Source organism: Tenrec ecaudatus, chromosome X, assembly GCF_050624435.1.
Source record: "Tenrec ecaudatus isolate mTenEca1 chromosome X, mTenEca1.hap1, whole genome shotgun sequence".
NCBI lineage: Eukaryota > Metazoa > Chordata > Mammalia > Afrosoricida > Tenrecidae > Tenrec > Tenrec ecaudatus.
Window position 1 is genome coordinate 58,506,849 of NC_134548.1, and position 12,834 is coordinate 58,519,682.

The following is a 12,834-nucleotide window of genomic DNA, read 5'->3' on the forward strand; positions in this document are numbered from 1 at the left end:
ACGTTTGTCACTGTCAAGGATTTACAAATGTTGGTCTACAGACTTGGCATATCCAAATAATCCAAGGCACTATTCAGATTTTGAATTCTATTCAAGAAAGGTAGAATGTATTTGGCTCTCTTCCTCCTGTGACCCTACAAAATAAGTGTACGCATCCATAATGCCAAAGAAAACTGAAGCAGGGACTATCAATTGCAGAGAAATGTAAAACTTTTTCTGGTAAGTAGAAAGGGCCTGGAGGGATGATAATTGAAAAATTAAGACAAGGCATAGTCCACACTTAGGAGGGCATGCACCTAGGAGAGACAAAGGGGTAATTGAAAATTGTGCTAGATCTGTCGGCTCCCCAACACTTTATCTCTCTTTTTGAAAAAAACATTTGATTGGGGGCTCATACAACTCTTATCACAATCCATACATCATCAGTTGTGAAAAGCAAATTTGTACGTTCGCTATCCTCTTCATTCTCAAAAATTTGCTCTCGAATTAAGCCCCTGGCATCAGCTCCTTATTTTCCCCCTTCCTCCCCTCCCCTCTCCCTCATGAAACCTTGATCATTTATAAATTATTGTTTTGTCATAGTTTGTCCTGTCCGACATCTCCCTTCACACACTTTTCTGCTGTCTGGCCCCAGGGAGGAGGCTATATGTGGATCCTTGTAATAGGTTTCCCCTCTTTACCCCACCATCCTTCCACCCTCATGGTATTGCCATGCTTACCACTGGTCCTGAAGGGATCATCATTCCCGGATTCCCTGTGTTTCCAGTTCCTATCTGTACCAGAGTATACCCTCTGGTCTAGCCAGATTTGTAAGGTCGAATTGGGATCATGATAGTTGGGGGGGGAACATTTAGGAAACAGAGGAAAGTTCTATGTTTCATCGTTGCTATAATGCACCCTGACTGGCTTGTCTCCTGTCTCCTCCCTGAGACCCTTCCATAAGGTGATGTCCAGTAGCCTACAGATGGGTATGGGGTCCTCACTCCGCACTCCCCCTCATTCACAATATGATATTTTGTTATTTAATGCCTGAAACCTTATCCCTTTGACACCTCGTGATCACACAGGCTGGTGTGCTTCTTCCATGTGGGCTTTGTTGCTTCCAAGTTAGATGGTCACTTATTTACCTTCAAGCCTTTAAGACCCCAGATGCTATATCTTTTGATAGTTGGGCTCCATTAGCTTTCTTCACCATATTTGCTTATGTCTTCAGTGATCATGTCGGGAAGGTGAGCATCATGGAATGCCAGTTTAATAGACCCAAGTATTCTTGCATTGAAGGAGTATTTGAGTGGAGGTCCAATGTCCATCTGCTACCTTAATACTAAACATATATATATATATATATTCACATAAATCTATTTCCCCATCCACATATATAAATATATTTACATATGTACATGCCTGTATTTAGATCTCTATAAATGCCCTTTGCCTCCAAGCTCTTTCCTCTATTTCCTTTTACTTTCCTCTTGTCTCACTATCATGCTCAGCCTTTGTTAGGGTTACAATAATTCCTCTCAGATACATTACCCTTGATCACGTCTTATCAGACCTACACTCTCCTCCCAACCGATTTGGATCACTTGTTGTTCCCTTGTCCTTGGGTTTGTTAACACCACTTCCTTTCCCCCCCCTCCCCCCCTCCCATGTCCCCCTGGAACTGTCGGTCTCGTTGCTTTCTCCTCCAGATTGTTATTCCAGCCTACCTTATTTAGACAGACCTGGGGAGATAGTAATATGCACAGAACAAGACAGAGTAAAACCAAGCAACAACAAAAAACAACAAAACAACAACAGCAAAAAGCATATGTCAAAACAAAAAACCCTAACACAACAACAACCAGAAAAGAAAAGTTTGTAGTTAGTTCAATGACTGGGTTTTTTTGTTTTGCATTTAGGAGTGTTTTCTGGTCGAGTCTGATGGAGTACCAAGCCCTGGCCCCAAAGTCCATTTTTAGTATTCCCTGGGGACTTCTTTCTCTGTTCCCCTTGCTGTTCTATTGCACACTGTTAGTGTTTTGCTTCTGTGTAGTGGGATCAGATTGGGTGCAATTCCTACACTGTGTCTCCAGTGTTGTCCCCTGTAGGGTTATGGGTCAGTGAGGGATGTCGTGTCTCATATGGTCTTCTCTGTGGTCATATGGTCTTCTCTGTGGATTGGCTGCTCTGAGACGGAATATCGCTGTCAAGGCTTGGTGGGTCAGGATTTGCTCCACTCTCTCTTCCTCCCCCTTCATTTGCTTCCTGTGCTCTGATCAGAGATGTCCCTCTCCCTAAGCTGCAGCTTCAGTGCTGTCCACTGAAATAAAATCTTCTGGTGGGGAGGGGCAGCTGTCCATGTAGTTGGGATTGGGGCGGGCCCCTCAGACCTCTCCGCTGGTTCCCTACTCCATGCCGGCATGTCGCATTCACATCTTGGAGCACCGGTTGAAGTCTGGTCCCTCTTTCCCTGTGAAGATATAAACAATATCCTCCCTTTGGGTGGGTTAGTGCTCTGTTCCTCTGCTACCCATTTCTTTTTTTTCCCTTTCCCTTCTTCATTTTTAGTTGGCTACCATATGTATCCTTGGATTTTGTTTGGCCCCTACCATACTACCTTGTCCTTACCCCAGGAATGTTTGTATACAGTAACATATTCCCTATGCCCCTTTTGCATCTTTTTAAAATTTACCTCAGAAGACTCATGTTGTACTTGTCCTTTTGTGCCTGGCTTACTTTGCTTAGCATGATTTCCTCCAGTTTTTCCCATGTGGCAATGTGCTTCATACGTTCATCACTGCTTTTTAGTGATGCATAGTATTTCATTGTATGTATGTACCACAGTTTTTTAATCCACTCATCAGTTTATGGGAATTTGGGTTGTTTCCAACTCCTTGCAATGACCATTGGATCATGGATGTCTGGCCGTGGTTTTTTTTCTTGACTCTTCTGGGCATATACCCAGTAGGGGGATTGCTCGGTTGTATGGTAGCTCGATTTCAATCTGTTGTAGATATTGCCAGATCGATTTCCATAGTGGCTGTACATACTTACAAGTCCACCAGCAGTGGATGAGAGTTCCTGTCTCCCCACAACCCCTCCAACACTTGTTGCTTTCTGATTTTTTGAATTGGGCTATCTTTGAGGGTGTTAGGTAGTATCTCATAGTTGTTTTAATTTCCATTTCTCTTATGGCTAAAGATTGGGAACATATTCTCATATGTTTGTTGGCCATTTGGATTTCTGCCCCTGTGAAACTTCTGTTCAGGTCCTCTGCCCACCTCCTTAGTGTACAATTGTTTTTTTTTCTTTTTGGAAGCTACTAGAGTATTATAGATTTTAGTAATAAGGCCTTTGTCTGATGTGTCATTGCTAAAGATGTTTTCCCAGTCTGTGGACTCTCTTGGTAAATTCTTTCAATGTACACAGGTATTTTATTTTCAGTATATCCCACTTGTCAATTTGTGTCCCCAACAATTTACCTATGATCTCCCATGATCATGTGTAGAAATCCCAGTAGCCAAGCAGTCACACAAGGCATCTAAGTGTTCTCCAAGGAAATTAAACAATTTCAAGCTAAAGTCTCTACCAGTAATAGTTTGCAATTGAGCTGGTTTTGAGTATTTCAAAACAACTAGCTGTTCTACAAGAGAAAGACTTGGCTTTCTATTCCTGTAAAAAGTTAGGTTCTTGTAAACTCACAAGGGCAGTTCTATCCAGTCCTGTAAGGTCGAGATGACTTGGAATTGACTCGATGGCAGTGTTTGGTTGCTGTTTTTTTATTGTTGTTGTTATTTTAGTAACCTTAAAGGGAAGTCTAACAGTGGACTTGACAAATCTTACCCCTTACTTAGGCCTCCCAACCAATCTTCTTTTTCTTTGCTCTTAAATAATGAGCTGATATATATATTTGAACATCTGCGCACACACACACACAAAGCTAATAGTTTTACAAATATATTGATAAAACAAATTGAAAACCAAGGCTAGGCATGTTGAAGCAGAAAAAAGGCCAACCAATCCCCATAAAATTACTGTTGTTGTGTACTGTTAATTCTGATTTATAGTACTGCCCCCATAGGGTTTCCTAGGCTGTGATATTTATGGGAACAGATCACTAGGTCTTCCTCCTCCCCCCAGAGAGTTCTGATAAATGCAGGAGTGCTGGTGGAAGTGTGGGTTATTCATTGGGATACTAACCATAAGGTCACCAGTTAGAAACCACCAGCTGCTCCTTGGGAGAAAGATGAAACTTTCTACTCCCATAAAGAGTTACAGTCTCAGAAACCCACAAAGGTAGGTCTACTCTGTCCTACAAGGTCACTATGAGTCAGAATCAACTTGATAGCAGATTGAGTACTCTGGGTGAGTTTGAACTGCCAACCTCCTTGAACAATTATTAAATCCAGTGAGGTTAAGTGGGAGAAGACGGATAATTTAGTTAAACTTTTTTAGTCTGTAGCGGCTACTGATTTACTATGAATTGTGACATAACATATTTGAAGAAACTGATATAAAGTGGGTGGATAAAATTCTATTTTTCCATAATGAAATGTCAAAACCTATTGTCTTGGTGGTTCCTTAAATATTTGAACATAGAACAATCATATCACCCAGAAATTTTACTATTAGATATATATTTATAAGACATGAAAATGGTGATGCAAACAGAAATTTGTACACTGTTCATTGTACACTGATTTCATGTACACTGACATCTGTTCATTGCAGATGAACAATAGTCAACAGGTATAGATAATGAAAACGTTCATCAACAACAGCTGAAAGAATAAGCAAAATGGTGGTATGTGAGCATACAATCAAATATTACATAACCATAAAGAGAAAATAAATCCTGGTTCATGCTGAAATGTGAAAAATATGAACATTGAAAATATCATGCTGAGAAGAATAAGTCATTTGCAAAAAGATAAATACTGGATGATCTCACATAAGCATATATACATGCTAAATTATTAGAGGTTACCAAGGTGAGAGGACAAGGGAGAGAGGAAATTTTGGGTGGGGGGCATTGAGTTTTTGTGAATAGTTGTAGAGTACTTGGAAAAGGATAGTGATAAAGGATGTATAACATAAAAAATATAACCAATGTAATTGCATTGTAAATGCAGAAATTATCTATTAGTGAATGTTGAAAAGCAAGTATGTTACTTTGGGGACTAAGGTATGCTTGACCCCAGCCATGGTGGTTTTAATTGTGTCATATGGATGTGAAAGTTGTATGTTGAATAAGGAAGACCAAAGAAGAATTGATTCACTTGAGTTATGGTGCTGGTAAATAATATTAAAAGTACCACGGATTCCTAAAAGAACAAATAAATCTGTCTTAGAAGTACAGTCAGCATGCTCCTTAGAGGCAAAGATAGCAAGACTTCATCTCATGTACTTTGGACATGTTATCAGGAGAGGCCAGGCCCTGGAAAAAGGACACATTTTTGGTAAAGTATAGGGATGGTGTAAAAAAAAGAAAGATTAATACAGTGGCTACAAAAATGAACTCAAACATAAAAATAATTGTGATGATAACACAGGCCCAGATGATTTTCATTCTGTTGTACACAAGGTCGCTGCGAGTCAGAAAAATCCCAAGGACACCTAACAACAACATGTATCAGTTTCATCCTAAGGTAGGCCTTCTACACATTCACACAGTGACTAACAGCAGCAACCAAGCTACCTGCCTATTTGTTTATATCCAAGGGAATATAGACCACCTAGTCCCTCAAAAATAAAAGTCCTAAGCCTTATTGTAATTGGATCACCCCTAAACCAACCATCACCAAGGAAAGAGATGAAATTATTCAGAGTGATTTATGCCCATCAAGGCTTACAGTTAGAGCTGTTGATGGGGTCAATTTCACTGAAATTACATAGTTGTTATACCATGGAGAAGGAATAGAATGGATGTTGGAGAATGACCACAATGTCCATTACAAGAGGATAAACTAAGAAAGAAAGATATTAGATCCAGGAAAGAATTTGCCCAATCCAGAAAAGTAATGACCCAGTGTTCATTACAGAAGCAGATTATTATAAACATAACCAGGTGCTGACCAATTGCAGATGCTTTTCTAGGTGTGGCTTCATTGCTTGACACAATTAACAGTTATCCTGGTACCTGATATGTAGTTATTGATCTGTCCAATGTATTTTTCTCTATTCCAATTTCCAAGGAGCACCAGAAGGCATTTCCTTTCAGTTGGCAAGGGGAAAAATACACTTTCACTTTTCAACCTTAGGATTATGTCTTCTCTCCAGCATTATGTCATAATTTAGTATTGCCTTTCTCTTCCACAAAAATGTCGCAATGGTATATCCAATTAATGATATTATGTTGATTATACCTAATAAGGAAGACATATCTATAGCTCTAGATGTAATGATAAAACATCTGCATACTACAGGGTGGGAATTAACACAACAAAAATTCAGGTACCTCCCCCTTTAGTGAAATTTCTAGTAGTCCAATAGTGTGAGGTATGTTGAGATATTCCATCCCACATCTGTTCCCTACCACAACTAAAAGGAAGTAAAATGCTTGCTCGTACTCTTTGTATTGTGTTAGCCAGGGTTTTCTAGAGAGATAAAACCAGATTTCTGATAACTTTATATATATTTATTTATATTTATATTTATAAAGATAGATAACACAAGAAATGAACAGTTAAATTATAAAGCAGTACAAATGGCTCAGTGCAACTCACTCCCGTGAGAGAGTTGTGAGACACTGGCAGTCCTTCAAGTCTTGAGGGCCACCAGGTAATCCTCTGTAGAGGGAGCTAGGCTATCACAGCACAGGCAGCAAACAGCAAGGCAGGTCACCAACTGTCAGCCAGGTCACCAATAGTCAGTCCCCAACTCAAGAGATGTACATTCCAATCATGTGGTCTTAAAGGGACCTCAACTTACTGTGACACTGACACAGTCCACAGGCTAGGCATCCCACAGGTAGTGTAGCCTGTAAATTGAGGCACAGAACAAGCAAGGCAGCCACACACTGGTCCAATGATCAGAGTGAGAGATAAGAAAGGTGAGGCTCACGGAGCCATTTATCTCTCTGCCCTTCAATTAATCCCACTTGTGTTTATTGGCCAGGCTGGAACGATACACTATCTCATGTATTGTAAAAGCAACACATTCTTCATTTGGGTGTGCTACTCTAGCTTATTTATCAATAAATAATTCACTGCCATCAAGTCCATTTCAATTCATAGCAACCCTATAGGACAGGATAGAATTGCCTTTGTGGGTCGCTTAGAATGTAAATCTTTATGGAAATAGAAAGCCTCATTTTCTCCCTCAAAGAGGCTGGTGTTTTTGAACTACTAACTTTACAGCTCAATGTGTAGCCTACTTATTAAGTGACTCGAAAAGCTGCTAGCTTTGAGTGGGGCTCAGAATAAGAGATGGTTCTTCAACAGGTTCAAGTTATCATGAAAACTACTCTGCCACTTGGGCCAGATGATCCAGATGAACAAATGGTGCTTAAAGTATCTGTAACAGATAGAAATGCAGTTTGGAGTCTGTGGTAGGCCTCTATTGGTGAATCACAGTGTAGACTCTTAGCACGTTGAAGGAAATCTTTGCCAATCTCTCCATACAACTATTTGCCTTTTGAAAAACAGCTTTTGTCCTGTTACTGAACTGTAGTGGGGACTGGACACCTTACCATTAGCCATCAAATCACCATGAGGCTTGAGCTGTCCATCATGAATTGGATGTTGTCTGACCCACAGAATCCTAAAGTTGGGCATGCTCTGTAGCACTCCATCATTAAATGCAAGTGGTATATACAATATCAGGATAGATCAGGACCTGAAAATACAAGTAACCTGCATGGAGAAGTGGCTTGAGTCTCCACTCCTGTCACATTTTGGTCCTTCTCTCAGTCTTCACCTATGCCCTTATAAGGAGATGAAGAATTCCTTATGACCAGTTGGCTGAGGAAAAGAAAACTCATGCTTGGTTTCCAAATGCTTCAACATGAATATGCAGGTACACTCACAAGTAGAGAGTAGCAGCACTATGATCCCTATCTAGGATCTCCCTGAAGGACAGTGGTGAAGGAAAATCCTCCCAATGGGAAAAATTTCACACAGTACACCTGATTTGTTTATTTGATTGGAAGGAGAAATGGCCAAAATTGTGGCTGTATATTGATTCACGACCAGTGGCCAATGGTTTGGCTGTATGATCAGGGACTTGGAAGGAGCATGATTAGAAAATTGGTGACAAGGAGGTGTGGGGAAGAGGTATGTGAGTAGACTTCTCTGAATAGGCCAGAAAAGTGAAGATATTTGTGTCTTATGTGAATACTTACTACTCTTGTCATTGCCCAAATGGGCTCATGAACAAAATGGCCATGGTGACAAGACTGGAGGTTATGTATAGGCTCAGCAACATGGATTTCCACTCACCAAGGTTGACTTGATACTGCCACTGTTGAGTGCCCAATCTGTCTGCTATAGAGAATAACACTGACTTGAGATATGAACTCATTCTTGGGAAGATCAACCAGCAACATGTTGGCATGTTGATTACATAGGACCACACCCATCATGGAAAGGATGGTGTTTCATTCTTACTGGAAAGACACGTATTCTGGATACATATTTGCCTTTACTACATGCAACAATTTGCAGGCTTATAGTATGCCTTATCCACCAGCATGGATCTTACACGGCATTGTCTCAGATGCAGGGACTCACTTCATAGAGAAGAAAGTGCAGCAATGGACTCATACTCATGGAATTTATTGGTCTTGACAAGTTCCTTATCATTCTGAAGCAGATGGCTTCATAGAATGATGGAATGGTTTTCTAGAAACACAATCACACATCCAGCTAGTTGGCAACACCTTGCAATTCGGCGGCAATATTCCCCAGGAGGCTGTGTATGTTCTAAACCAGCATCTGATCTATGGTCCTATATCTCCAATATCCAAAATCACAAATCAAGGAACCAAGGGGTGGAAATGGGAGTGGCTCCATGCACTATTACTCCTAGTGACCCACTGGTAGCATTTTTTTCTACCTTTACCTGAGCTCTTCAAGTAGGGAGATATTATTCCAAAAGGAAGGAATACTCCCACCTGGAGATGCACCACTGATTCCACTGACAGTTAAGAATGCTTCCTGGCCGATTCTAGGATCCTCATGGCTCTGGATCAAAAGACAAAGAAGGGCGTTATTATATTGAGTACTGTAATCAATCCTGATTACCAAAGAGAAATTGGATTGATATTACATACTGGAATCAGAGAATAATATGCCTGGAATTTGGGAGATTCCTTAGGCTATCTCTTAGTACGACCATTCCTGTGACTAAAGTCAATGATAAAGTACCCAATTCTGACATGAATTCTAACAGCCTAGATTCTTCAGGCATGAAGATTTAGATCACACTGCCAGGCAAAAAGCTATGACCAACTGAGGTAGTGGTTGAAGGCAAAGAGAATGTGGAATGAGTGGTGTAAAAATGTAGTTTGAAGTATCATCTAAGACCACATGACCAGTTGCAGAAATGAGGGTTTTTTCCCTTTGCATACATGCATCAAATACTTTTTGTTGTTTTTAATCACTTATAAAATGCAATATGAAAATAAGGTTAGTGCATTTTTAGTTGCATGGGTATTAGTTGTATTATGTTAGGTGCCCTTGAATCAGTTCAGACTCATAGCAACCCTATGTATAACAGAATAAAACACCACCCGGTCCTGCACAATCCTCAAAATTGTTTTTATGTTTCAGCCCATAGTTGCAGCCACTGTGTCAATCCATCTCATCAAGGGGCTTCCTCTTTTTCACTGCGTCTCTACTTTACCAAGCATGATGTCTTATTCCAAAGACTGGTCTCTTCTGATAACTAGTGCAAAGTATGTGAGATGATGTCTCACCATCCTTGCCTCTGAGGAGCCTTCTGGTTGTACTTCTTTGAAAACAGATCTGTTTGTTCTTTTAGCAGTCCATGCTACTTTCAATATTCTGCACCATTGCATCAATTTTTCTTTGGTCTTTATTCAATATTCAACTTTCACATACATATAAGATAACTGAAAATACCATGTTTGGATCAGGCACACCCTAGTCCTCAAACTAACATCTTTGCTTTTTAACACTCTAAAGGGGTCGTCTGCAGCAGATTTCCCTAAAGCACCATGTCTTTTCATCTCTTGACCACTTTTTCCATGAGCATTGATTGTGGATCCAAGTAAGATGAAATCCTTCACAACTTCAAACGTTTCTCTGTCTATAGTGATTTTATTTATTGGTCCAGTTGTGAAGATTTTGGTTTTCTTTACAGTGAATTGCAATCCACACTGAAAGCTACAATACTCCACTTTCTTTTCTATTTTTTCATTGTATCTCCACAGGAGAAAACAGCACTATGGAGTGACTACGGCATTCCATGGAGAACCTTCATCTCTGGTCACAGCATTAAGAGTTCTTGGTCTCAGAGCCACAAGCTCTCTTTGAGATGACCTGCAATACTCCATTTTCATCAGCAAGTGCTTCAAGTCATTCTAACTTTTAGCGAGCAAGATTTTGTCATCTGCATAGTAATAAGCTTTCATCCAAAAGCTTCTTCATATAATCCAGGTTCTGGATTCCTCTTCGTATAATTGAACTTCTCTGATTCATAATAGGGTATGAAACAAGAAATATCACTGCTGATGTCAGATGGATCTTGGTGGAAACAGAGACTACCAGAAAGATATTTACTTGTGTTTTATTGACTATGCCAAGGCATTAGACTGTGTGGATCATAACTATGGATATCTTTGAGAAGAATGGGAATTCCAGAACACTTCTTTGTGCTCATGGATCAAGAGGCAGTTGTGCAAGAAAGGTGTGCATCAGGATTATCTCCCCTCACCATACTTATTTTGTAAGACCATACTTATTTTGTAAGACTGGGTTGACTAGAGAAACAAATTCAGAAACACTCATATATGCATAAGAAAGACCTTTATATCAAAGAGCAATTGTATATTGAGAAAACATCCCAACCCAGTCCAGATCAAGTCCATAAGTTTGATATTAGCCCATATGTCCAATACTCGTTCATAAAGTCCTCTTCAGACTCATGTTCCCACTTGCAATGATGCTGAATAGCAGAGAGAGAGAGAGAGAGAGAGAGAGAGAGAGAGAGAGAGAGAGAGAGAGAGAGAGAGACTTGCCTCTTTTGATGGCAGAATCAAGAGAGACAATTCTCAGAATCCTCATGAGGTCACGTCCATAAGGATTCATCATCAGGCAAAGTTGACATGAAATTATGTAAATACCACACTTATTCAATCTGTATGCTGAGCTAATAATCAGAGAATCTGGATTATATGAAGAAGAATGCGGTATTAGGTACAAGTATGACTTCATTCAGAAGCTCTAGTGGCATAGTGGTTATGCGTTGGACTGTTAACTAAAAAAAGGTCTGCAGTTCGTAACCACTAGTCTAACTAAAAGGTCTGCAGTTCGTAACCACTAGTCATGTTAAGGGAGAAAAATGAGACTTTCTATTGCTAGAAAGTAACAGTCTTGGAAACTTACAGGGGCAGTCCTACCCTGTCCAATAGAGTCTCTATGAGTAAATATCAACTCAATGGCAATGAGTTTTTTAGATGACTTTTATTATATTGGGGTTTTTTTGAGATTGTATAGACTTCAAAAGGGATATGTACAGGTGCCAAGTTAACAAAGAGTGACTGTGATTGTTAGGTTTTATGTCAACTTGGCTAGGCCAGAATTCTCCCATGATATGATCTAACACAATGTAATCAGCTCTATAATGGGATCTTTTGTGAACAGCCCAGTAATTTTGGGAAGAATAGGGTGGAATGATACTCCCTTAATCTGGTCACAGCCTTGATAGAATTGAAAGGAAATTTCACAAGGGTTGTGGCCTACTTTTATATAAGTTGATACAATAAGGAAGCTACCTCACTTCTTGCTGGTCTGGATCCTGAATCTGGCTTATTAGCCCACTGGCCCTAGGAGCTATTAGTGGCCTGCTATATTGCCTGCCAACCTTGGATTCATCCAACTCTGAAGCCATGAACCTGACTTTCTGACCTTAGATTTACCTGCTTTTACCTCCAGCAACCTGGGGTCTTCCTGATTCCAGGTTCATTGGCCCTGGCAGCTACTTGAGTCAGGAAAAACCTCAAGTTTAACATCTGACCCATGAACTTCAACCAGACTTATTTAGCTGCTTATACAATTGTGAGCTACTTTTTAATTTAAAATTCTCTTTATATATCAATATATCTATGTCATCTATGTCTATCTAGAGCTATATCATCACTGGTTTTGCTTCTCTAGAGAACTAAGTCTATCACACTGTCTATTTAGATGTCTTCTTTGGTGAAATATCTATTCAAGTGTTTGCCCGTTGTCTTGATTTTATTAGCTTTTTGTTGTTGTTAGGTTGTTGAAGTTTTAAATACGTATTGACTATTAGATTCTGATAGGGTATACGGTTTCCAAACATATTCTCCAAACAGGTAGCTTTTCTTTTCATGCTTTTGGTAAAGTTTTTTTTTTTGTAAATCATTTTATTGGGGGCTCATATAATTCTTATCACTATCCATACATACATCCATTGTGTCAAGCGCATATGTACATTTGTTGCGATCATCATTCTCAAAACATTTGCCTTCCACTTGAGCCCTTAATATCAGCTGCTCATTTCCCCCCTTTCTCCCCACTACCCCTACCTCATGAACCCCTCATAATTCATAAATTGTTATTATTTTGTCATATGTTACACTGTCCGACGTCTCCCCCTGCCCTCTTCTCTGCTGTCCATCACCCAGGGAGGAGGCTATACTTAGAT

The 12,834-nt window shown here is 39.9% G+C and overlaps 1 non-coding gene across 1 annotated transcript; it reads right to left on the reverse strand.

Moving 5' to 3' along the window:
- Positions 1–10,359: 10,359 nt before the first annotated feature.
- Positions 10,360–10,486, reverse strand: LOC142435379 (small nucleolar RNA SNORA25). Its single transcript, XR_012781444.1, has one exon. It is a non-coding gene; the product is annotated as a small nucleolar RNA SNORA25 (small nucleolar RNA).
- Between the last annotated feature and the right edge of the window lie 2,348 nt (positions 10,487–12,834).